This window comes from Haliotis rubra, unplaced genomic scaffold, assembly GCF_003918875.1.
Source record: "Haliotis rubra isolate DU_JTF1 unplaced genomic scaffold, ASM391887v1 Scf79, whole genome shotgun sequence".
NCBI classification, from domain to species: domain Eukaryota; kingdom Metazoa; phylum Mollusca; class Gastropoda; order Lepetellida; family Haliotidae; genus Haliotis; species Haliotis rubra.
In genome coordinates this window covers 1,853,160-1,880,375 of record NW_025767512.1, presented here as the reverse complement: position 1 = coordinate 1,880,375, position 27,216 = coordinate 1,853,160, and the positions used below count along the sequence as shown (strand labels likewise).

The window sequence follows — 27,216 nt, the reverse complement described above, 5'->3', positions numbered from 1 at the left end:
ATTGCTGGAATATTGCTAAAAACGTCGTAAAACTAAACTCACTCACTTTTTAGCATATTTCATGAATACAGTGTAAGTATTTCATCCCAACTGTCGTAATGTAATATCTAATTTCTAACAAAGACACAGTTGTGAAAGTGATGTCAAGTGTTCATTTTCCTGATAAGTTGTCAATATCCTCAAAATTCCGACATTGACGTGGACAAAACACATTTTTCAGTCCATACACTTATCTCCTCATTTTGCAACAACACACAGTTAGAAGTCAAAAAAGAGTCTCCGCAATTTGAATCTACCTTTTCTTTACTGTCAGTAATAGTTATAGGATCTAGGGAATTTGTAACTAGTTATAATTAATGGTCACTAATCACGTCTCCTCATTTTACAACCATCTACTATTAGTTGTCAATGACGGCATCTCCACGCTTTGAAACTACCTTCTGTTTTCTGTCAGTCTCTTTCATTTTGACACCACCTATTGTTCAGTGACAATACCAGGGTCTCTTGAGTTTGCAACCACTATAGTTTACTATAACCACGTCTCCTCGTTTTGAAGGAGTAAGAATATACTCCAAAACGTCGTGATCGCCATAGTAAAGAAGCTGACCCTAGTATGGTGATCTACCTTCAGGTGTTGGTGATCTATAGTCTGTTTTCTATTATGTATTGTCCGAATATTACTATTAGTTTTAACTTTACATGCTAGTTTTAATTCTATCTGTTCAACTCTAGATGTTTTACTGTCTTTCAGCGACAGGTTGCATGGCAACCACGTATTAATTATCGACGTCAAAGTTGTTTTCGTCACGATATAGGTGACATATTGCCGATGTGATGTTAAGTATAAACTCACTCACTCATCTATAACGGGTCCTCTCATTTGCAGCCTGCTGCAGTTAACTGTCGATAACGGGATGTCTTCATCTTCAGTTACCCTTTGTCTGTCATCAATAACGGCATATCCTCAGTTCTCAAGCACCTGCGGTTGATATCAGTGAAGTGTTTCTCACCCATTGGTACTCTGACATGCAATAAATCGACACCGAAAAGGAAACGTATAATGAGGGCTGCTGGACCACATTGCCATTCCTCAACCAGTCCCTCAGCAAGGACTTGACGTTTGAGTGAAGGAACTGAGCGTTTTCCGATCAATCCATTCGAGAATCTTTTATGATTCGAAGCAGGAATTAAAGGAAGGAAACACAAATAACACCATGTTTTCATTCATTATCGTCATATAATGCACCAGTAGCCAGGCATCCTGGTCGTGAAAGGTAAAAATAAATATCAAACAAATCCTTCTATTCCCGTTTCTTTATTTTCCACCTCGAATATTTCAAATGTCCACAGTTGTTAAAGTAACAGGTCCCCGAATAATGACAACAATACCTCATAATTGGATCGTAAAGCTGACTTCAGAAGGTTTCCGTAACCTTGAGGGCAGAAATGACAAATGTCTCATTTTGTGAAAGGGGCTTTATTAAGTTAATTGTTTTGTGAAAAATATTTACAGCCGAATTAATCCGATTTCCCCTTTTTATTCTATTTTTTTTTTTGCAAATCGACATCTCAGAATTGATATGCGTTGCAACTTGCAAGTCAACAGTTCTTAAAATTCTTCTATTTTTGGAAGGATGCATAAAATTCCACGATTTCGTCTTTAGGGACGGTTGATATATGAATGAATGAAATATCTTTCTTTTTGATTTATTTTTCCTTACTCAAGTAATTGAAAAGTTTCCGATACAGTGACTCAAAAATAGCTATTATATTGAATGTTGCGTACCGCATTAGCGATATTCCAGCTATGCCCCATCCATCATGGACCAGGTCATTTAGGCATAATGTCCGATCAGTCAGGTTGCCAATCAAGTCCACTTCATCCTTTAGGTGTGAGTCCTTTAGACAAACACTCCCCGATCCTATATTGCCTCCGGAATCATCACACATTCTGAAACTGAAAACTTACAAGTCAAAGTGAAACATATCTGTAACATCCTTCAATATAGGTCCCCATGCCATTGTATCTACCCTCATGATATCATCCCTGAACTTTTCATTTCACAGTCAATCACTTCCGATTTACTGGACATTCGTGAGTGAGTGAGTGAGCATGGTTTTACGCCGTTTTTAGCAATATTCCAGCAACATTACGGCGGGGGACACCAGAAATGGGCTTCACACATTGTACCCATGTGAAGATCTTCAGTGTGACGAGCAAACGCTTTAACCACTAGCCTGCCCCATCGCCCCTGGACATTCGTGAATCCACTGTCCAATATGTTTGGGTATGTTAATTATTGTAGCTGGCACACATTTTGTCCCATCGTAATGCCTTTGATGACTGTAGGCTTTATTCAGTTTCAGTACTCTTTTTCCTCGCCTACTTGTTGTATATGTTAGTTGAAATGTGTATAACGAACTACTGTTAACACGTCCTAAAATTAGTCCCTTTCAGTTCGATACAACTACAGTTTACTTTATATTCTTTTTGTAACTGGAGACGTGCACTCTGCCGTTCCTTATATTATGTACACTTCGCCGAGGAGTTCAACGTTGTTACTCAAGTTTGCTTTAATTATTATCGAAACAGTTCGTTAATGAGGTAAAACCAGGTTTTGGTGAAAACTTGCTCTCACAGGCATTGTTTCTTCAATTCCCCTGTCCTCATTCCAGGTTCATAGCAGATTCGATGATTGCTAGTGGGGACAATCAGAATGCATGATACTGAAATGACATGGTAGAAAAACTTGAAGGAAGGAAACTCAGCCACTTTTGGTGTAATGTATTGACCGACACACGCAAGAAAGTATGAGGATAAATTACTTATACACTTCTCCGTGCAGTGAAAGACAACCCAGTGTTAAACATTTATCTTGCTCCAGATATGCCAGACTGGTTATGCAGTCATGTGTAATGGCTCAGAAAACTTCACGAACATACCACCTCGACAATACCCATTCGTGCATCCGTTTACACGAGCGCGCACGCGTGAATGAAAAATATATGATTGCTCGCATATTCCATGCGTGGAACGGGTGGCAGTAGGCTACTAATAGATCATTGAGGGAAACAATATTTGATTGCCCATCATTGAGGCAGTGAAGCTTAAAATTGCCTTATCTCCTCATGCAGTCTGGTCGCTTTATTGTTGCAAAAAGAAAGTGTTTTCGGGTTTTGTTTTGGACCATTCCCCCGATGTTTTAATTATACATTGGCATGAATGTTGAATATGCACTTGTTTTTTATATGTTTAAGAAAGTTGGTTCAGCGAATCTGTTTCGTGAAAGGTCTAATTCATGATGACTTAAAAGCAGATTGTACAAGTATAATTGTACAGCATCGATGACGGATTGCAATTTTACTTACTCGTCCTACATCACACCGTTTCCGTTAGATATAAAGAATTATACTACAATGTGCCGTTCTGTGACATCTGATGAAATATCTTGTCTAGAATTAATCCAGGCCACGGCTAAATACCTCGGATATTGTGCCAATCGCTGTCTGTTGACAGCATTTCATTTACTCCCTAAAGACTTTGTTAGCTACTTGGATGGAAAGTCTTTTGTGTTTGCGTCCAAGTCTGATATGTCAAAACGAGATCTATGAGCGTGATCGGCTTATCTCCCAATGTACTCTTCTGGAACCACTTTTCTGCATCATGCATGGGGTAGGCTTGATGCAGGACCTGAAACATATAATTCCAGTTAAACAATAGTAAACCCAAAATACACTAACCATTATACAGAAGACCTTCAAATTGGAGAGAAAACAAATTGACTGTAACGAGGCAAATTCTGAGGTGCGTTCTTTTCCACTAAAGTTCATGGTTTTATAAAGCCAAACTTCTTTTCATACCAGATCAATACACGTTTTCCTTGATTTCGCTCCCTGAACAATATTTCATTTATTACGTGTTTAAAAAGTACTGCCTTAAGACAACTCGAATCTGCTACTTAAACTCAATTCCACAGGGTTTCGGCATGCACAAATATTAGCAAACACTGGTTACTTAATTGTAAGAAAAGTGAAAGTTCAATAAGGTGATTCTGACAAGATGAAGAAAGTGACAAGGTGACAAAACTGTGACATGGTGAGAAAGGTGTGACAATGTGACAAGAGTACCACAGTGCGGGAAAAGACTTACAAGGCGAGAAGAGTGTGTCAAGGTGTGAAGAGCGTGACAAAATGTGAAAAGGGGGAGAAAAGTGTGACAAGGAGAGGGGGGTATCACTGGGTGAGAAATGTGTACCATGTCAGAAGAGCGTCACATTGCGAGAAATGCATGTCAGCCTGAGAAGAGAGGGACCAGGTAAGAAAAACGGGACACGGTGAGAAATGTTGGACAAAAAAAGAGCGTACAAATGTGGGAAGAGCGTTTCAGAACAGAACAGAAGGCACCAGAACAGAATGGGTCGACGGCGATAAGAGTGACGGGGTGATGGAGGCTGCTGACGAGGGAATTAGTTTGCAAATGATTGCATCTAATATATTGTTTGTTAGTTCCACGCTAATTGCTTTGTTGTGGCTTTAGAGTAAAGTACATTGGTTATATAACGGCAGTGCGTGTGATGGAAGTAGGATATATCCAGTGATCTCACAGCTGTGTTGCACATTCACCGTAATGATGGAGCTATTGCATTGCGATGATTAAACCATTGTGATTGATCGCGAAGTTAGATGATGTTATCTTGGGGTGAGTACGGAGCTGAGTGATGAAATTATGAGTCATGAACATAGTGTTGAATGGTGATATCACTGCTTATGAACACAGAGATGAATGATGACAGTTAGGTGGTTGATCACGGATTTTAATGTATATCGTAGTGGTTGATCATGAAGCTGACTGATGATATCGTGGCGGTTGATCGCGGAGTTGACTGGTGATAGTGAAGTGTGTGGTCACAAAACTGACTGATGAAGCCATGGTGGGTGATCACGGAGCTGAGTGAAGTTAACAAGGTGAATAATCTCGAAGTTGAATGACGAGTGAAAAGCTGAAATTCAAACCTTGCATCCTAAGATTCCGATTCACCCACAAATGCTTCGAACCTGTAGGAAGTTCAGCAACCTACACCATGTCGTCATGAAATTTTGTTAAACATTCACAATTCAACAGGCTAATATTAAAATGTCTTACAAGCCTATTCATAAAAGATGTTACTTTGTTCAGTTACCCAAATAGTTCCTTCTTTTCACAAGTAATATATATACATATTACATGTTTTGTTCCCTAATTCAACGTTTTGAATGAACATCAACACGTCTATGTAAATGATATATTAAACTAAAACTAGAATAAACATGGCTACTTAAATAATATACATAATGTATATTAAATGACAATAACGTTTAAACACTGCAAAGACATCTAAAAAACGATGTTTACTTAAGTTTCTGAGCAGCCTCGTGTTCTAAACATACTTTAATTACGCAGTGGCATGGGTACACCACCGGCTCCATCTGAACTTGTGACAAGGTAGATTTATCATTGGTTGAAAGAGAGACATATCGTAATATGACAAATTAAACATTATTACAATGAATGGATATACTCACCCTCAAGGATCCCATCTGATCGACGGTTTAAAGACGTTGAGAGTTAAACAATAAAGGATTGGGGTGAGTGCAAGTTAGTCATCTATATCCAGTCGAGCACTGGGTGAACTTGCTTAAGGGTTGAGAGCCTGAAGGGTAGATGGTGGTGGAGGAATAGTTGGCTGATAGATTCTTCTTTACATAATTCATTCCAGACATTACTGGAAATACCTTTACTCTCAGAAACATACAAGTTCCTTGGTTTACACCTCATACAAAAATATACCTTGCCTTAAAATATTACCTTGTTTAGATCCTCCTATCAGAGAGAATAATTGTTTGTGGAATAAATCCTCCCCAAAGAATATTGTAATCGTGAACACCAAAGAGATACTTCGGAAGAATCTTTGGCAACGTTTGATTCGCAAGTTTTAATGATTCTCTACTGGATAATCAGCTGTCATTGCAATGCGTTATCATCCCATTTTGTTGAACAATTTGTACCAAAATAATTCTCTCACTAACCACTAAAAAGTGTTTAGTGACAGAAATAGTTTGTACGGATTGTTAAAATGTTCCAAATACTTTACCAAACACTCACCTTTTCTAAACTTTGCAGAAGAAAAAATATCTCCCTCAGAATTGCATTGCGCAAGCCTCACGTTTAAAAAAATTCATATGTCAGACATTTGATACTGAAGGGGTTGGAAAATATTACAATGACTTGCGACTTGCATGTGTTGTTTTTTAGATGTATTACTGTTACACAGGAAGCAATTGTCTCTTTTTTCCGCGGACTGTGCTGTAACTAATTTCTTTAGCTCTCGTTTTATTCATAGTCTATTTGCTAGAGATAAGAAGACGCGCAATCGGATACAGTTGGGATTATTTACGACTTGCAGGAAAATTAAAACTGGCCGAGAAATGACAAAGATGAAAACTCCAAGTAGGACTTGTCTCTTCCCATCAGTAGAACAGTTCATAGTCGGCAACAATGATATATTGAGGTCATCTGTTCCTCATACTTTGAGATGTTCATCATAGGATAAACAAGTTTCTGTTGTCCAAAGCTGAACGTAAAACATAAGAATACATATGTTACGTTCCGCTTACCGTGGAAGTCATATATTTTCTGGACAGCACTAGGCAAAAGCTTACAGTGGTAGGGCAGGATCAATAGAAACGTTTATTCCTTTTTTCACAGTATATCAATTGGGTATGGAAAAGCGACAAATCCTTCACATGATAGTCAATTAAAAGCAGAGTCGATACTTCTTAAATGTTTTACTTTACTGACAAGCGATAAAAGCTTTACACTTGTCCACAGTTGACGTTATTTAAAATTGAAATATCATGTCATTGATTCTTTCAAGGTCCAATTCATATAAACCTGTAATTTATATTACAAGAACACACTCCGTGTTCCCTGTTTAAAGGAAATACTTTTCCGTTGTCTTTGTTTCGTGTGTCTCATAACTGGTTTTGAATAACGGAAAAGTGTACGTCGTGTTCCTTCTGCATAAAGAGGTGGTGGGGTAGTTTTGTTTTTATAGCGTTCGTCTGTCACGCCAAAGACCCGCGTTTGATTCCTGTCCTGGGTACCGTTTGTGTAGTATGGTGTTCCAATCAACGATTTGTTTGACATCTGCTTTAAATGAAAGGTGTGAAGTGAGTTTAAAGTAACATGGCGTGAATTAGAGAAACGAATATGTGATGCAATGTTTCTGATGTTATTTTGTTTTGAAACATTGAAAGACGTGATGATTTTTTTGTTCCTTCTCGTTATTCAGTCCAAGGACATCTTTCTAATTGCACACAGGCGATGCTCCATTTGGCAGTCTGTTTATATGGGATGAGAGGGTCAGTTTTGAAAAGAACGACCTATCTGGTTGTTGCAGGAGGAAAGCCCGAAGTTCTTTACATACATACATACATACATACATACATACATACATACATACATACATACATACATACATACATACATACATACATACATACATACATACATACATACATACATACATACATACATACATACATACATACATACATACATACATACAGTGAATTGCATCGCCATAACGACTGCCATTTGTTCCCCAATAACAAGTGGAGCATAGAAAACTGTGGATTTAGTTTTGACTAAAGAACCGACTTCGATGTTTAGATATTCGTTGGTAGGCTGGGATTTGTGTTTGACACAGTATACTTTTTGTTATTATCTGAAGACCTAAAATATCTTAGAGCCGAGGAACCATGTAATCCTTTGAGACACTTGGCATATATGTATGTGCATCCCCATAGGATATACATTCAACTTTACTTAGCAAATATTAACGTGCCATGAGAACGGTGCAACTCCGGGCTCGAAATGATCTTCAGTAACCCATGCTTGTTGTAAAAGGCGATTAACGGTATCGGGTGGTCAGGCTGACTTGGTTGACACATGTAATTGCACAAGGAATCAAGGGAAGGAATCACACAAATAACAACATGTTTTCATTCATTATCGTCACATAATGCATCCTGATCTTGAAAGGTAAAAATAAATATCAAACAAATCCTTCTATTCCCGTTACTCTACTTTCCACCTTAAAAGTCGTATCCACAGTTGTAAAAGACATAATGACAACAATACCTCATAATTGGATCATAAAGCTGGCTTAAGAAGGTTTCCGTAACCTTGAGGGCAGAAATGACAAATGTCTCATTTTGTGAAAGGGGCTTTATTAAGTTAATTCTTTTGTGAAAAACTATTTACAGCCGAATTAATCCGATTTTCCCTTTTTTTTCTTCTTTTTTTTTCCAAATCGACATCACAGAATTGATATGCGTTGCAAATCAGTAGTTCTTAAAATTCTTGTTCTATTTTTGTAAGGCTGCATAAAATTCCACGATTTCGTCTTTAGGGACGGTTGATATATGAATGAATGAAATATCTTTCTTATTTGATTTATTTTTCCTTACTCAAGTAATTGAAAAGTTTCCGATACATCGACTCAAATATATCTAATATATTGAATGTTGCGTACCGCATTAGCGATATTCCAGCTATGCCCCATCCATCATGGACCAGGTCATTTAGGCATAATGTCCGATCAGTCAGGTTGCCAATCAAGTCCATTTCCTCTTTTAGGTGTGCGTCCTTTAGACAAGCACTCCCGATCCTATTTTGCCTCCGAAATCACCAACATTCTGAAACTGAAAACTTACAATAAAGTCAAAGTGAAACATATCTGTAACATCCTTCAATATAGGTGTCCATACCATTGTATCCAAGTGGCATGGATCTACCCTCATGATGTCATCCCTGAACTCTTCATTTCACAGTCAATCACTTCCGATTTACTGGACATTCGTGAGTACACTGACCAATATAAGTGAGTATGTTAATTATTGCAGATGGCACACATTTCGTCCCACAGCTTTTGATGACTGTAAACCTTATTCATTGTGTTTCAGTACAATTGTTAGAACTCTTTTCCCCCGCCTACGTGTTGTATATGTTAGTTGAAATGCATAGAACACTGCCTAAAATTAGTCCCTTTCAGTTCGTTACAATCGCAGTACAATGTATGTTCTTGTTGTGACTGGAGACGTGCACTCTGTCGTTCCTTAATGTACACCTCGTCCAGGAGTCCAACGTTGTTACTCAAGTTTTCTTTAATTATTCTCGAAAAAAATCATGTAACGTTAATGAACTGAAAACAGGTTTTGGAGAGAAAAATGGGCTCACAGGCATTGTTCATCAATTTCGCTGCCGTCTTTAACTCATCACTGGTCTCTCGAAGGTTCTATGTTTGATGGTGGAGCCAGTCAGAATGCATGATACTGAAATACCATGGCAGAAAAACTTGAAGTAATGTATTGGCCGACACACGCAGGAAAGTATGAGGATAAATTACTTATACCCTTCTCCGTGCAGTGAAAGACAGCCCGGTGTTAAAATTGATCTTGATTCAAATATGCCAAACTGGTTATGCAGTTATAAAACTTCACGAACATACCACCTCGACAACACCCATTCGTGCATCAGTTTACAAGAGCGCGAACGCGTGAATGAAAAATATATGATTGCTCGCATATTCCATGCATGGTAGGCTACTAATAGATCATTGAGGGAAACAATATTTCATTGCCCATCATTGAAGCAGTTAAGCTGAAAATTGCCCTATCTTATCGTGCAGTCTTGGCACTTTATTGTTGCATAAAGAAAGTGTTTTCGGGTTTTGTTTTGGACCATTCCCCGATGTTTTAATTATGCATTGGCATGAATGTTGCATGCGCACTTCTTTTCCTATGGTCAAGAAGGTTGTTTCAGCGAATCTGTTTCGTAAATGGTCTAATTCATGATGACTTTAAAGCAGATTGTACAAGTATAATTGTAAACGTCAGTTTGCATCATACCAGAAGCATCGATGACGATTGGATCGCATTTTTACTTACTCGTCTTACATCACACAAAGACCTCCCAGATACTACAATAATCCAGAAACCATGTAACTGGATTAAATGAACCGACCTGTCTTCAATGCATCTCTTCATGGCTGTCACGCCAATCTCACTGTTGTAAAGGAACATTTCTAATGGATAGACCAACTTCTGTTAAACGCAGTAAATGCGACGTTTCCGTGTAGATACAAACACCGTTATCAAGCAAGTGATGCAATATATTTGTTCCTGAAAGACATGAAACAAATTTAACATATTTTTAATTCGTTTTTTTAAATTTTGTTTATGCTCTGTCTTTCAGCACTTGTGGACATGAAGGACAAAACATAATCCACAAACTGATAAACACGCAACTCAGTTCCTCTCAGAAAACAATGCAACAGTTACCAGACGTGAATATACCTGTTAGAAGGTTGTATATGCTTTAAAAACATACATATTTGGACATAGCACTCTTACAGAACAGAGCAAAAGCTAGTATTACCCAGTTTGGTCTGATGGAATACAAACCTGTCAGTAGTATTGGTATAGTTTGGCGGAGACCAAATACGAACTGGCCATTATATCACGATGGACCTAGTGTCCATCTGTATACCTGATTTGTTCGAGATGCAATGTCCATGGTTTCCGTTTCACCTAGAGACTTATTCTACAATGAGCTATTCTGTGACATCTGATGAATTATCTAATCTGGAATTAATCTGGTCTAGATGCCTCGGATTTTGTGGCAATCTCTGTTGACAGTATTTGATTTACTCCCTAAAGACTTTGTTTGCTACTTGGATGGAAAGTCGTTTGTGTTTGCGCCCAAGTCTGATATGTCAAAACGAGATTTGTGGACATAATCGGCTTTTCTGGCAATGTACTCTTCTGGAAACACTTTCCTGCATCATGGATGGTGTAGACTTTACGCAGCATCTGAAACGTTAATATCCCAATTAAACAATAGTTAACCCAAAATACATTAACAATAATACACAAAACCTGTGGAGAACAAATTGTAATGAGAGTCATCTTGAGGTGTGTTCTCTTCCACTAAAGCTCATATCTTTTCACAGCCAAACTTCTTTTTATACTAGATCAATACCGATGTGGTAAGTTTGGCCTGAAGCCGCCTTTGAAACAATATTTCATTTACAAAGCGTTTAAAAGAAAGGACTGCCTAAAGACCACTCGTATTCTTAAACTCAATCCCGTAGGCATGCGGTACGCATAAATATCAGCAAAACACTGAGACAAAGGAGACCTCAAGCACCAAGTGAGCTGAACAGTTCTACAAACTATGATGGTGGGGTTTTTTTTCAGAAAGTGGTTGTTTAATTTCTTCCTTCTTAAGAATAGAGGCTTTGTATTGATAATTTGACATTTTCTGTTGATAATGTAACCACTTAGGATGGTGGAGTTTGGGATGAACACTTATAACAGCCCATAGGTTTGGCTTTTAAATTAATCAACACAGAGCCACCCTCTTGCGAACGCATCTTCTGTCAATCTCGCCCAAGTGGAGACAGCATAGAACGCTCTGAATTTGTCCCTCAAGTGTGACAATCTCCTTGTTAAAATGTCAATATGCCAAGAGCCCACGCTAACCTAGTACTTTTGTGCAATGAAGAGTTTTCGACAATGTCTGTGAAGCTAATCTGAGAACCTGAAATTGACAGCGACTGCAGCAGTTGGAGAACCTTGAGTTGTGGGACCTTATGTATATGGCATATAGTACATTTAGGAAGGTCATTGCACGATTGAAAAAGGAGATGGTACAAAGTGACGGACACTTTAGATTGTTATTGATAATTATAAAAACAGTTGTGCAATGGAATGGTTGTCCTTGTGACAGAATATGCAAGAACATCAATAGAAGCAAATTCTGTGAAACGTAATGTTGACCGCAAGGTGTTCAGGATAAGAGAGCATGCCTGAACAAATATGGTGACAAGATAAGAAATTATTAAAGTAAGAAAAACGAACGTACAATAAGGTGATTCTGAGAAGATATGACAAAAAAAAGATGTGACAATTTTAGAAGAGTGTGACAAGGTGATAATTGATTGATTCATTGATTGATCAGGAAATTGGTCAGTCGGATCAATCTTGATTATCCTCGGAAACTTATTCCACTGGGCGTAAAAAGCAAATATCAGCAAATAATATAAAGAATGGGTCATTAGAAGTCCGCGATGACACCCAGTTCAAATCTAGGTTTACAGTGTCCGAACAGGGTTAAGTGTTAATAATGCTTACATATTCAATAGTTGTCTTGTTTATCGATTTCTCGTCTTATCTCCCAATTTAAAAATACATTGTCTTGAAATAATGTAAATTGTCGTATCGCGATAAAACAGATGTGTATTTGATTAGTATTTGATCTGTACTTGAAGTGTATTTGCTTGCCACTTGATATGAGCGAAAAGGCATGGGAACTGAACCAGAGATTTTTGCGCGTATGCAACCCTAGGCACTCTTCTCCCTTGTGTTACGTTTTATAGTTTGTCTCTTGTAGTTCCAATGTTCATATCTCCACAGTGAATCTAACAGGCCATACAGTTGCCTTTGTTGCACCGCTCGTTTGATTCAACATGTGGAATAAAAATTAAATTTCTCTTTGACGGTGATTGTCTAAACATGCCATAAATATGCACATATTCTTTTAATGAAACTTCAGAATAGCACACTCACGAGTGATATAAAAAGCCGCTAGTAACTATTGGCATCTCGTGTAATTAGATCCTGCATTTCGTGTTCTTGGTTACGATTTTTATTAGATGTTCTGGTTTTTCTACAGATCAGGGCATTAAGGCAATAAGCTGCCTTGCTAGCTGAATTGCTCTTGTGTTTAAATTGTTAATGAAAAAGTAAAGTGTGAGTTCTGGAATGCCGGTTCTGTTGTATTGATACAGTTATCCACAAAAACACTGCAATGATAAAAGACATTTTAATTGTTAGGAAGACGCGTTTCCTGTATATAGTAAGAAGAAAATCGAAAATACCGAGAGTACTTCCGTGAGTGCCTCTTTTAGATACATAATGTATTTCAAAATTAGTTTGCAGTGTGAACTGCATGCCTATGTACCTTCCGCCTATCCATGAGAATATAGACCATACGCATCCACACCTGTCGCCAAGCAAGCAAATAAGCCATACAGCGTTTCATTCTACAGAAATGTCTTCATGTATGAGAATAAAATTGAAATATGCACGAACACTCATACTTGTATAACTGTACTTGAATCAAGTCAATATGTGTAAGGTAATGATACAAGCTAACTCTGGACAATACAGCATCACATATGTGTAATCTATAGACATCTTTAGTTTCTCTTGTTGCCATAGTCCCTTACTACTATGAGATGGATTTGATTTTCATATTCCGCTTCGAGGAAGAGTTTATATATGGATGCAAAATAAGGTGGTTTTCCCATCTAACGATCATAATCATAACCATATCGACTGACTCTAGACAGATCCCAGCAGCTACCAGGCAGGTCATTTGTCCATGAGAGTGCCTTCAGGAAGCAGTTAGTGATTTGGGAAACCTCTCAAAGTGGGCTTCAGTGTACTTCACTACACTCATCCAACAGTGTTAATGGAATTAAGGTCGGCGGTAAATTAAACTATTTGGTTTCTCAGCGATCGACTTTTGTGGACAGTGGACAGAATGGGTCGACGGCGATAAGAGTGACGGGGCGATGGAGGCTGCTGACGAGGGAAATTAGTTTGCAAATGATTGCATCTAATATATTGTTTGTTAGTTCCACGCTAATTGCTTTGTTGTGGCTTTAGAGTAAAGTGCATTGGTTCTATGACGGCAGTGCATGTTAATGAAGTAGCATATATTCATTGATCTCACAGCTGTGTTGCACTTTCACCGTAATGATGGAGCTTTTGCTCCAATGGATCCATTGTGATTGATCGCGAAGATGATGTTATCTTGGGGTGAGCACGGAGTTATGGGATCGTGGGTTATTCAGGTGCTGAAGGATGATACCGCTGCCTATCTACATGGTGCTGAAGGATGATACCGCTGCTTATCTACACGGTGCTGAAGGATGATACCGCTGCCTATCTACATGGTGCTGAATGATGATACCGCTGCTTATCTACATGGTGCTGAATGATGGCATCGCTGCTTATCTACATGGTGCTGAATGATGACATCGCTGCTTATCTACATGGTGCTGAATGATGACATCGCTGCTTATCTACATGGTGCTGAATGATGATACCGCTGCTTATCTACACGGTGCTGAATGATGATACCGCTGCTTATCTACATGGTGCTGAATGATGATATCACTGCTTATCTACATGGTGCTGAATGATGATATCACTGCTTATCTACATGGTGCTGAATGATGATACCGCTGCTTATCTACATGGAGTTGAATGATGATACCGCTGCTTATCTACACGGAGTTGAATGATGATACCGCTGCTTATCTACATGGTGCTGAAGGATGATACCGCTGCTTATCTACATGGTGCTGAATGATGATCGCTGCTTATCTACATGAATGATGATATGCTGCTTATCTACATGGTGCTGAATGATGACATCGCTGCTTATCTACATGGTGCTGAATGATGACATCGCTGCTTATCTACATGGTGCTGAATGATGATACCGCTGCTTATCTACATGGTGCTGAATGATGATATCACTGCTTATCTACATGGTGCTGAATGATGATATCACTGCTTATCTACATGGAGTTGAATGATGATACTGCTGCTTATCTACATGGAGTTGAATGATGATACCGCTGCTTATCTACACGGAGTTGAATGATGGTACCGCTGCTTATCTACACAGTGCTGAATGATGAGATCACTGCTTATCTACACGGAGTTGAATGATGATATCACTGCTTATCTACACGGAGTTGCATGATGATACCGCTGTTTATCTACACGGAGTTGAATAATGATATCACTGCTTATTTACATGGTGCTGAATGATGATATCACTGCTTATGTACACGGAGTTGAATGATGATATTGCTGCTTATCTACATGGACGAATGATGACATCGCTGCTTATCTACACGGTGCTGAATGATGACATCGCTGCTTATCTACACGGTGCTGAATGATGACATCACTGCTTATCTACACGGAGTTCTAATGTTCAATGATGATACCGCTGCTTATCTACACGGAGTTGAATGATGATAGTTGGACGGTTTAGATGGAGTTGAATGATGATATCGTTGATCAAGGAGTTAAAAGATGATAGAGTAGTGGATGATCACAAAGTTGAATGATGATATTGTGATGGGTGATCACAGAGTTGAATGTTGAATAAGAAGTTGATAATAAATACTCGTATCCTAAGATTCTCGCACACCCTCAAATGCGTCAAGCCTGAGGAAAGTTCAGCAACCTGTATCCTATGGCCATTCACAGCTCAACGAGCTAAAATTTTAAAGGCCAATTACCCTAGTGAGAAAATATGTTATTTTGTTTAGCTACCCAAACATTTCCTTCTTTTCGCAAGTAATGTACAATACATATTGCACATAAAGCGGGCATTTGTCAAGGTGCACATAAACACGTCTATGTAAATATATATTTCAAATAGTAAGCTAAAACTTATAGAATTTCATGCATGGCTAATATAGGAAAGTTGTATAACGTTTGTGCACATCGGGGGTTTTCTCAAATATTAACTCGTTTAACGGTATTCAAACTTAAAGGTATTTTTAAAACGTTTAAACAGAAAATGGCGTGACATGGGCACACCACCACCGGGTCCATCTGAACTGATGACAAGATTTGGCATTGGTTGAAAGAGAAACATATAGTAATAAGACGTAAAATTAAAACGTATTACAGTGGATGACAATGGCTCTATTATGGGCAAAGAAATTAATATCATTTTTTAGCTATAATTGTGTAGAGCTACATTACAAATCCGACGGAAGATCTGGGTTTTGTCCACTTCAGTAAGTGCGCTGGGTTTTGATAGTGTAAGATTGGCAATGCTTTCATTACTATCTGCCCATAATTGCATCGTGCAAAACTCCGTCAAAACATGCATATGTCAGAAATGTGATACTGAGGGTTGGAAAATATTACAATAACTTGCGACTTGCATGTGTTGTTTTTTAGATTTATTACTGTTACACAGGAAGCAATTGTCTCTTTTTTCCGCGGTCTGTGCTGTAACTAATTTCTTTAGCTCTCTTTTTATTCATAGTCTATTTGTTAGAGATAAGAAGACGCGCAATCGGATACAGTTGGGATTATTTACGACTTGCGGGAAAATTAAAACTGACCGAGAAATGACAAAAATGAAAACTTCAAGTAGGACTTGTCTCTTCCCATCTGTAGAACTGTTTACAGTGAAGTCAACCATGATATATTGAAGTCATCTGTTCCAAAACAAGTTTCTGTTGCCCAAAGCTGAACGTAAAACCAAAGAAAACATATGTTACGTCGCGCTTACTGGACAACACAAAAGCTTACAGTGGTAGGGCAGGATCAATAGAAACGTTTCTCCTTTTTGCACAGTATATCATTTTCGGTTGGGTATGGAATAGGCGACAAATCCTTCTCATGATTATACCAAATATCTACTAAAAGCAGAGTCGATATTTCTTCAATGTTTTACTTCACTGACAAGCGATAGAAGCTTTACACTTGTCCACAGTAGACTTTATTAAAAATTATAATACCATGTCATTGATTCTTTCAAGGTCTGATTCATATAAACCTTTTGTGTTAGACGAACATACTACATGTTCCCTTTTACAGGAAATACTTTTCAGTTGTCTTTGTTTCGTGTGTCTCATAACAGGTTTTCAGTTCCTTCTGCGTAAAGAGGCGCAGGGGTAGGTTTGTTTTAGAGCGTCCTTCTGTCACGGCAAAGACACGGGTTTGATTCCTCTCCTATGTACCGTTTGTGTAGTATGGTGTCCCAAGGAGTGATACTCACTCAGTGACTTCCGTATTAAATGAAAGGCATGCAGTGACACGGACGGATCACATAAATCATAAAGTCCAAGGGTTAGGGGAAAATGCTCTTCAGGGAATTTCTTTCGAAGGAGAGGGGGTGCGCACCCCCGCATACACTCCTTCTGGATCCGCCCCTGAGTGAATTGAAAGTAGCATGGCCTGAAACGAATATGTGATGCATTGCTTCTGATGTTATTTCCTTTTGAAACCTTGAAAGACGTGATGATCTTAGTTTTTTTTAATAGTTATTCAGTCCTCGTAGTAGCATTAACGCTGCCCATGTATTTAATTGCACAAATGCGATGCCCCATTGGCAATCTGTTTACATGGAAAGAGAGGGTCAGTTCTGAAAAAGAACGACCTATCTGCTTGTTGCGGAAGAAAAGTCCGAAGTTCTGTAAGTTTAGACTTGGAATTAGGTACAAGACCATTTGTATGTCGCTGACAAGCTAGGATCAAACCTCAAAATCTTTGGTTTCTGGCACTCATTTCCGACTGCCATCTGTTCCCCCATAACATGTGGGGATATGGAAAACTGTGGATTTAGTTTCGAATAAAAAACAGATCGTTCGATGTTTAGATAGTCATCGGTGGGCTGGGATCTGTGTTCGACTCAGAATACTGTCTGTCATTATCTCAAGACCTGCAATATCTTGGAGACGAGAAACCATGTAATCCTTTGAGACACTCGACATATGTACATTCCCATAGGATATGCCGTAAACTATATTAAGCAAATGGTAAATATGATGACGAATTCTACCAGTCATTTAATTCAAATTGCTCATATGTGTGGGGTAAGGGGAATTCCATGTTGTATTTAGTAAGTTCCTCAAATGGTCATATATACATGGCTACCGTGAAAATAATATCAATGGTGCACTGAAATTCACAGTGATGAGACGTTGGCGAAAAGGGTAAGCATGATCTGTCTACGGTTAGTACCCGCCATTTAAACAATTTGCACAAATATAATCTTTGTTTGTTTCTCGACGCTGTACAGCAGTACTCCTGCCATGATAGGGCGGCCTGTGAACAAACCAAACAAGGATCTGAGGCAAGAGACAGCCCAATCACACCACAGCACATCACTGATTTTGTTGACTGACTGAGTTTGGTTTTTACGCCGCTTTTAGCAATATTCCAGCAACATCACGGCGGGGGACACCAGAAATGGGCTTCACACATTGTGCCCATGTGGGGATTCGAACCCGGGTCTTCGGCGTGACGAGCCAACGCTTTAACCATTAGGCTACCCCACCGCCCCTGATTTTGTTGAAACTCCAGTGACACGATAGCTCATTTGGCTATCACCCACTCATAATTTGGCAGAACTATCTGGAATTCAAAATAAATTATTTAAGGTAGTTTCAGAATCATCGTAAAATGCCGTGACCTCACACCATGCTCATCACCCAAGACTTGGAGGACACACCTTTGAATCCTTCGTGCACGGTAAATGAAATTCTGTAATTGAAGCTAACTTTTCTTTCTTTTCCGGAACAGCATACAACATACATGTTCCATGCTATGCATCCAAAAATATCCTGAATTCTAAACTACTGACATCATTTTAATAAATGTTTTTAATTCCAATATATTGTAAAATACACTCGAATATATTGCTCTGTTCAATGGGCAGTTGTTTTAAGTTTTACCACCATGTCCTGCATCACGTCTTGCTAACTCCCACATAAACTGAGCGACAAAGTGAGTTTGGTTTGAAGTCCTTTTGAAGTTTGATCCCAAATATTCCACGCTTTGTTAGGCTACTGTAGCAACGCCCGAATTAAAGTAAGCCTTATATTTTACCACCTTGACGAAACTCATGTGTACAGATTTGCCCTTATTAAGTTTGTACACATGTACTAGGGGATGGGTCGGCAATTTTGTATATGACATGTACAGGGGCCAGGGGACGGGGTTCACTTACTTTGAAGATAAATATTAAGGGTGTGGGGGTCATTCACACTATACATGCTTCACTCACAATCACCCATCTAGTCATCAAAAATCACCCAGCCCCATCATGCTTCACCCTCTAGTCATCAATTATGAATGGCCCTTTTAACGACTTAAACGACTCTCATATCTTAAACTAACAAACGGTTACATCATGTGTTTGGACAGCCTAGTGGTTGATTCCCGGGTTCGATTCCCACATGGGGACAATGTGTGAAGCCCATTTCTTTCGCCCCCCGCCGTGATATTGCTGGAATATTGCTAAAAGCGGGGTGAAACTAAACTCACTCACTACACACTTGGGATCACTGGTAGCTTAGTGATCAGGGAATGGGTGTATAAAGTGTTTAATTTTCCACTACCTTCGTCGGACGGACTTCACCATTTGCCTAAAATGCAATTATACATTTCGCCACGGTACTATGCCAATACTATAGGTAACTCTGTTAAAATTTAGGGCGAATCATAATGTAACACAAAACAACACACACAAAGGTATTACCCTGTTCAAACAGTTGCACAACATATAAACACTGACTCATTAGACGTTTTATGAATTTTAGTAAAGGCTTTCAATGTCCATAGACATGTACGGCTAATGAGTACTTTCATCCAAAAGGATCAATAGGTTAAAAGACATATTAATGATACTTTCTCAACATATAATGATTTCATATTGTCATTTTAAATCATCCATTTCAGATTTAAAAACAAAACGAATATTCTATCCAACTCGAAAGGTTAGCTGGAACGACATAACAACAGCGTAAAATATAGAAATAAGAACACTGATGTCAACATGGCTAAATAGGCGGTGAAAACTTGAAGCTCTTTTGACGCACGTGCAAGTTTATTACACAATTTGTCCAGAAAGATTATTAGCGCCATTTGAAATTATGCCATTAGCGCCTTTCATTATCACGCCTGGCGTGAATTAATTTTTCTTAATAAAGTTATGATCATCGCTTTTGTTCAAATAATAAAGTTTGGCAGACCAACTGGTCGTTAAAGCCGAGTTAAATTCAATTTGGCCGTTCAAGAACATTCAGAAAGGTCCAACAGACGTATCACGTGGTATGTTGTTATTTCTATACTTCCCATGAATTGTTTCTCAGATATAAAATCCTTTCTGGAAAACATGACTCTATTTTCAATTGGACTTGTGACAATTCCTCGTGTTGAAACCTTTTGTATATACTAAAGGTTCAAACAATCGAAAAATATGTAACAAAAGTGTTGATAACATGATTTTACACAATTGCACGAGTGCACGAGTGCAAAATAGACTTTACCTGAAAATGTTGATTTTGGTGAAATTTCTTACAAGAATTAAAAAGGCATCCCCACAACAACAGAAATCACGTTCCAGTTGAAATTATGCAGCAAAGAGCATGCACTGGGTTATGCGTTTCCTTTTTGGATAGTATAAATGTTGGTCCAATCGATGGATGGGGTAAGACGTAGAATATTTGTTTATATTTGTTTCCATAAAACGAAAGTATTCATAATGTATTTCCTTATCCAATAACATCACTGTGGATGTCATGTTTACCGATGATGTGAATGTTGAACATAAGCTGATGAAGATTTAGTGAGAATATATATGAAAAATATAGGCGACAAAACCTTCTAATCTAATTTCTAATCGTGACGATAGTCAGGAATGAGAGCATGTGCATCATTATTCTTACAACGTCACGAATTTGTTTTACAATACATCAGCTCATGTATAAACGGTACCTTTAAACTGTATGGATTATTTTACAAAACCTAGTTCAGAACAGTTGACTGAAGTAAGTGGCTACATTTACACTAGTGAGTCTAAACTTTTGATGGGGAGTATACTTTCAAAGTTTTACCAGGCCTTGGATGCTGTAATCGCTTTGGGCAATGGACAGCAAAGCCGTCACATCGAAGGGTCGGTTTCTACTTGTATATGGTTATACTGTGTGAAGACTAGACTTAGTGTTCTGATGTCCATGCCTTTGTGTTTCAGGAAAACTGATAAAAGCAACTGGAATGTACACACGTTTACTCGCTAACCCTTACTTGTTAAAATACATCTGATTCGTGGATATCTTGTTGAGGGCATGTCCATTGCCAGTTGAACATTGCATATATAGGAACCGTTCTTAACCATATTTTGCATTTTTTGCATATGAAGATGTCACGGTACCCTAGACAGGTGTAATGAAAAGGGGTTCGGCTGGAATGAAAACCAATTTATCTCTTTTGTAAAGAGTTGCATAAACATGGACTTTTTTTAAGTTTTCTAGCTCAATCGTGCGACAAGCAGCTCTCTATCTTCTGTTTGCGAACGCTCTCCACCCATCAGAGATTTGTCAAACCACCATTTAAGATTTGAACAAAATCAATGCTTCCTGTGTTGCGGACCATGTGCAGGAAGCAAGTCTGAGTTCATACTGTTTGTTCAAATATGCCCCTTGTTCCACTTGTCAAAGGTGCTTGTTCAGTAAGCGTCTGGTCGTTGTCAAATGGAATACATTTTAACACAGCTGAAAGGTCGTTTTTAAATGACCGATATTTCACTTTGAAGAAAGGCTTGAGAGTATTGGTGTCATTTGCTTTTTGACATGGCAGAATTCTCTCTGGTTATGAAGAGATATGTAAGATTGTGTACACATGCATGTTCTGCTGATTCGATTAGCTTATTTTTGGTTTAATTAAAGCATTGTTGTCAGAAGTGTGTTTAAGTTGAGAATAGTTCATGATCTGTTACGTAGCGAACGAATTCGCTGTTAAAACGGGTCCATCAATTATGCATTCAAAACTTGCAGATTCAAATTCAAAAGATACTACGAAACCTAATCAACAAATATTTAATACAACTCAATTCTTGAGCTATCATGAATCACATCTCCAAAGACAAAATGCTTACGCCTGAAACCCGCTCAAGCTCGAATTCGGTTCGTTTTAGAATATTCACTTCGATACATATGAATATTTGGGATAACTTTCACAACGATAGGTACTAGGTAATTTTTATTTTTTTTTTTTTTTTTTTATTTTATTTTATTTTATTTTATTTATTTTTTTTTGGTGGGGGTCATTCACATTGTACATGCTTCTCCATAAAATCATCATCATTCCCCCAGCCATAAATTATGAGCGGTCCCTTATGACGTTAATTTTCCGTGCAGTAAAGTTTGTAAACACACACGCACTCACACACATGTAGAGACGAGATTCTGTATAATGTGTGTCAGGGATTGATGCAACATTTCAACCTTTAAAAGATTTATTTAAGGGTAACTGAAATTAATTTAAGTTGCATGAATAATTATCATTCTTCAACTTTTGTCCAGTTGAACATGTGATGTTTTGAAATGACCCATGTAGAGAAATCTGGCTATCATGGTGAGAGACCGTGATCACATGGAACATACAGAGCGCACCTGTTTATCTTTGTTCTATAGTTGATGTTTAGTCAATACAGACTTTGAAACCCTTCCCAGGGGGGTCAGTAAAGCCTCTTGGCATTCTTTCATTACCAGACCTGAAGTAATGTGATATCCCACATTAATATAATGCCAATCACTTTTGTTCAAATAGTAATGTATGGCAGATACTCCTTAAAATTGACAGATTTTACCTTGGATTATATCAAGAGTGGTCAGTCGGAGAAATATCAAACAGTTCTATTTCAAGTGATGTCAACATCTTATACTCCCTGAATGACTCTTCATCATTGAAACTCCAGATGAGGATGGTTTACATCCACATCTTGCAAACTCCTTACAACGTTGATTCTACATTACTGATACAAGACGTGCAGAAACTAAATGTTGGGTTGTAAATTACAGAAGAATATTTCTGAAATGACGTGAATCAGCTCTGGTGACATATTTGATTAAGAAGCATCATAGAGGGGGAAGACCTTGTGGTTACTTGTGCCGACGTGTAAAGGTCCAGGTCTCGGTGCTCAATACACTGTTGGGAAGAAAAAACACTGAAAACCATACTCACAATCATTTTTTATCCCTATTAATTTCAAACATAGATAAAATTAATCCCATTATTACTTCTTTTACCGTTGAAGGAAAGTTATGTGACAGTTGATTTTTTGTGAAACAATGTTGTAGCTGTATTACATTGTATACAAGCTGAAGTCCATACCATGACAAATACTTTGATTCCAACAAATCCCAACATACGAAACAACAAAAACAATCTTTTACAATCGACGATTTATTGTAAATTGAAATAGATCTACAAATCTTAAGCAAAATAATGACAATGGTAGTATACAACAGGGCAGCAGGGCAGATTCTTACATTGTTTTGAGATGGCAATCAGTTCCTCCGATTTGGCACAATTACATATACCAATGTCACAATTAATACTCGATATTGCCTGTTAATGTAACCTTCAACAAACCTTAATCCGGGCTTGAAGACAAAATTGTAAATGCACATTATGCAATGTGACTGCCTCTGAGATGTACTGAGGTGGGCGAAATCCACTTCACATTTCTTGGACTGGAAACCTTTCAGGTGATATTATACTCTACTTTGAAGAACGACCCGTGAAGGTCCGGGTTTCAATATTGATCTTCGTATGCTTGTCGTAAGAGGCGACTAACGGGTGGTCAGGCTCGCTGACGTGGTTGACAAGTGTCATCGGTTCACAATTGCGCAGATCGATGCTCATGCTGTTGATCACTGGATTGTTTGGTCCAGACTCGATTTTTTACAGACCGCCGCCATATAGCTGGAATATTGCTGAGTGCGGCGTAAAACTAAACTCACTCACTACTTTGAAGAACGGTATTGACGTCCCTTCAGAAAAGGAACAAATTCTGTGTCAGCTCTAGTTGACTTATTACTGTAATGATGAACGGTCTTTGGAGGACATGATTCAAGATACCTCTTTTGCTGAAGACGTTTCTATGACAACTCTTTTTAATACGCTCTATTTATCACCTTTCAGATGATATTATGCTCTATTTTATTTTTACAAACCGTTATTTACACAGAAGAGGAACAAACTCTAGTTGACATATTACTGAAATGAAAATAGTCCTTGCACTTCCCTGACAACTCATTTTAATCCGCCCTAGTTAGCACTCATCGGAGATTTGTCAGACAACTGTTTGATCTTGACAAAATCAATCCTTCCTGTTTGCCAGACCATGTGCAGGAAACAAGTCTGAGGTCATATGTTTTGTTCAAATATGTATCTTGTCCGACTTCAGCAGTCTGTCCACAGTTTAAATACAGGAGAAAGGTCACTGAAAGTGAATGACATTTCACTTTGAAGAAATGGATTTGCAGCTGCTTAATATGGGAGAAAATACGTCTAAATATTCAAAGTTCGACTGTTTGTTGAACAAGACCTGGTATGCAGCACATCAATTTTGTACTTTATGATTTTACAAATGCAGTATTGAACATTTCAGTTGCTTAACATACCCATCTATATTCTATATTTAGGAATAGATAACATATAGGTTATATTTTTTGTTTTTCAATTGTACCAGTTACTGGAGCCTTCCAGTGATTTACACCTTAATTGTAAGGAGTAAATATTCTGTACATGTCTCAGATATTTTCGTGAGATATTACAAATGACACTGCGGTATATCTAGAGCTGGAACTGTTTCTTCACAATACAAAATAGTAGTAGAATAAACTGCAAAGACTTCCCATAACGCCAAGAAATGGCTGATGATGAAGACTGAAGATTCCTGTTGAATATTCACTCCAAATATTGGTACATTTGTGTCATCTCGTGCAAGGCGTCATGTATTTACCTGAACGTACGAAAAGTGAGTGAGTGAGGTTAGTTTTGCGCCGCTTTTAGCAATATCCCAGCAATAGCACGGCGGGGGACACCAGAAATGGGCTTCACAAATTGTATCCATGTGGGGAATCGAACCCGGGTCTTCGGCGTGACGAGCGAACGCTTTAACCACGAGGCTAACCCACCGCCCCTGAACGTACGAAAAACACTCATGGCACTTATGTAAAAAGAATTGCTTCAAAAATCACGCTTTTTACTGATTCCTCGAATTTGGAAATAAAAAAATCCTCGTCTATCAAACTACTTAAAAGCTTTGCCGAGGCCATGAATGCTGTAAACCTGGTCAAAGAACTTTGAAATCTTCGTTGAATGATCATGCCGAATTGTAGATTGTTAACGGAAAATGTTTTCTACTATCATAACAATGTCGTGTGTTATACATTTACCGTGTTGAAAGCCTGTTGATGATATATGGTGATGTACTGTTCATCTGTTTGTTTAATTACTCATTACAAGTAGACAAACGAGGTAATAAGGAAAAAGCAACCAACTTTGACGTTTTGCATTATATTTTTAAGGTTTAAAGTACTGCGAAATTTATACAGAATGATTAAAACGATCTTTAATTACATCTCACGTAACGAGGCATTTAGTTCAAGGCTGTTTATGTGAACCGACACAATAAATCATTACTCTACATTTCTAGAGTAATATTGTCTGAATTTAAGTTTTAATGAGAATATTTACAAAGCGCCGTGTCCAAGCTAGATATCCTGCTCAAAGTGCACAATCTGATCATTATTACCCCGGATAACCCAAGCTGCCTGTTTAGCGCTAGAAGATTAATAGTCTCTCGGTTTATTTCACCGGGTACCCATTTTCTGCTGGGTGAACAGAGGCAATTTTGAACAAACTCACTTGCCTAAGGTGAGACCACATGTATCACATGTACTTCGTTGTGGGGCAGGACTGAAGTCCTAGAAACTCCAAGGAGTCAAATGTCAAACACGGTCACCCATCCAAGGACTCTCCGCGTCCAACGTTGCTTAACTTCAACTGATTTGTAACCTGAGCTCCATGCACAGGACCACACATATCCACGTGATTTACGTCAACAAAGCCATATAGTCCACGCAATCACAATAAAAACCTGATCGGTTTTGCTAACTCACTTTCTATTATACGCAATGGGTGCAAATGGCAATTCGAAATTGCGAATATAGATAAGCAACGTACCGCCATATTATCGTATGATATGTTCGAGTGAACGCTCAAATATCTATAAATAATGCACTTGTGTACACGTTGCGTTGCAATCTAGTTCATACGCACGGCCCAAAATCCTCGCAATCAACAACACCTGGTGACGAATTAGCGAATCGAATTAGCAGATCAACGAATCGTGGCGATGCAACTTCAGTATAAGAAACAGATGCCCTCATCAGTAATGGTCTACAATAACGAGGTTTCGTTGTAAAGCAAACTCATATGTCATCTTCATTTGATTCATCAATTTTTTCAACCCTGCGGTTCGGTTTAAACATATTTATTCCAAAAGAGGAACCGGATTGGTAAACAAGCAGTATGGTGCTTTATCTGAATACCGCCCGAATACAGATAAATTATAGATATAATAATCGATGCGGAGAAAAGTATGATATTAATTAACAAACGATGAACAATAGCTTTCTGAAATGTAATAATCATAAACTGTAATATAGCCGCTTTTAACGTTAGAGCCATTAGTGTCGGAAAATACTTAATAGTAAGTGCAATTTCGTGTTTACTTATTACAACACAAATCTGCCTGACAGTACAATGAAAGAATGGTTGGATTCTAATAATTCAAGATTACCTTTGTAGTAGATCCATTAGAGTGGCTGTATATATTGATTTGATGTCATATCCTTTAGTATAGAAGTGCATTTTATGTCTTATGTCAGAGTAATTAACGCACGAAAAGAAATAGTGAATTGGATCTTCGTAACAATAGCCACAAGAACAAGAGGGATTGAAGATATAAAGCGTTGATATTTATGTAAAATTGCGTTTAAATCGCTGCAACCGAGCCTGAGGCTTGAATGGATAATCTGACAGAATCTTGTTCCAAAGCTTAAATTGAAGTAATTTTGACTATTATTATTTGACCCATTAATCTGTTTCTTAAAACTACCCAAAGCCGTTTCTCTATAATCGGTAGACAAAACAATTCCACAATCTTACTGTATCTGGGAGAAATGACTTAGCATAATTTGCACTTTTACTATCGATAGATTGGAGCTTCAAACGGTCTCGGAAAATGTAGCTTGTTGTGTCAGATACCTTAGGAGGGACGAGATGGCTCAGATATTTTGGAGTTAACTTATTAAACATCTTATAGAAAAACGTTATTAGTTTTTTGGATGTATCTTTGAGTACATAGTGGTTGGAAATTTGTCTCATCATAAATTTTGTTGTGACTCGTGCCGCCAACAGCACCGCAACTAGTTCTAAGTGCATCAAGATTAAGTTTTTCCAGTGTTAGTGCTTGCCGTTTGGTAC

The 27,216-nt window shown here is 38.2% G+C and overlaps 1 long non-coding RNA gene across 1 annotated transcript; it reads left to right on the top strand.

Annotated features, from left to right (window-relative positions):
• Window positions 1-1,345: 1,345 nt before the first annotated feature.
• On the top strand, window positions 1,346-25,601 carry LOC124261122. Its single transcript, XR_006894261.1, has 3 exons — window positions 1,346-1,358; window positions 1,600-1,605; window positions 25,508-25,601. It is a non-coding gene; the product is annotated as an uncharacterized LOC124261122 (long non-coding RNA).
• Window positions 25,602-27,216: the final 1,615 nt, after the last annotated feature.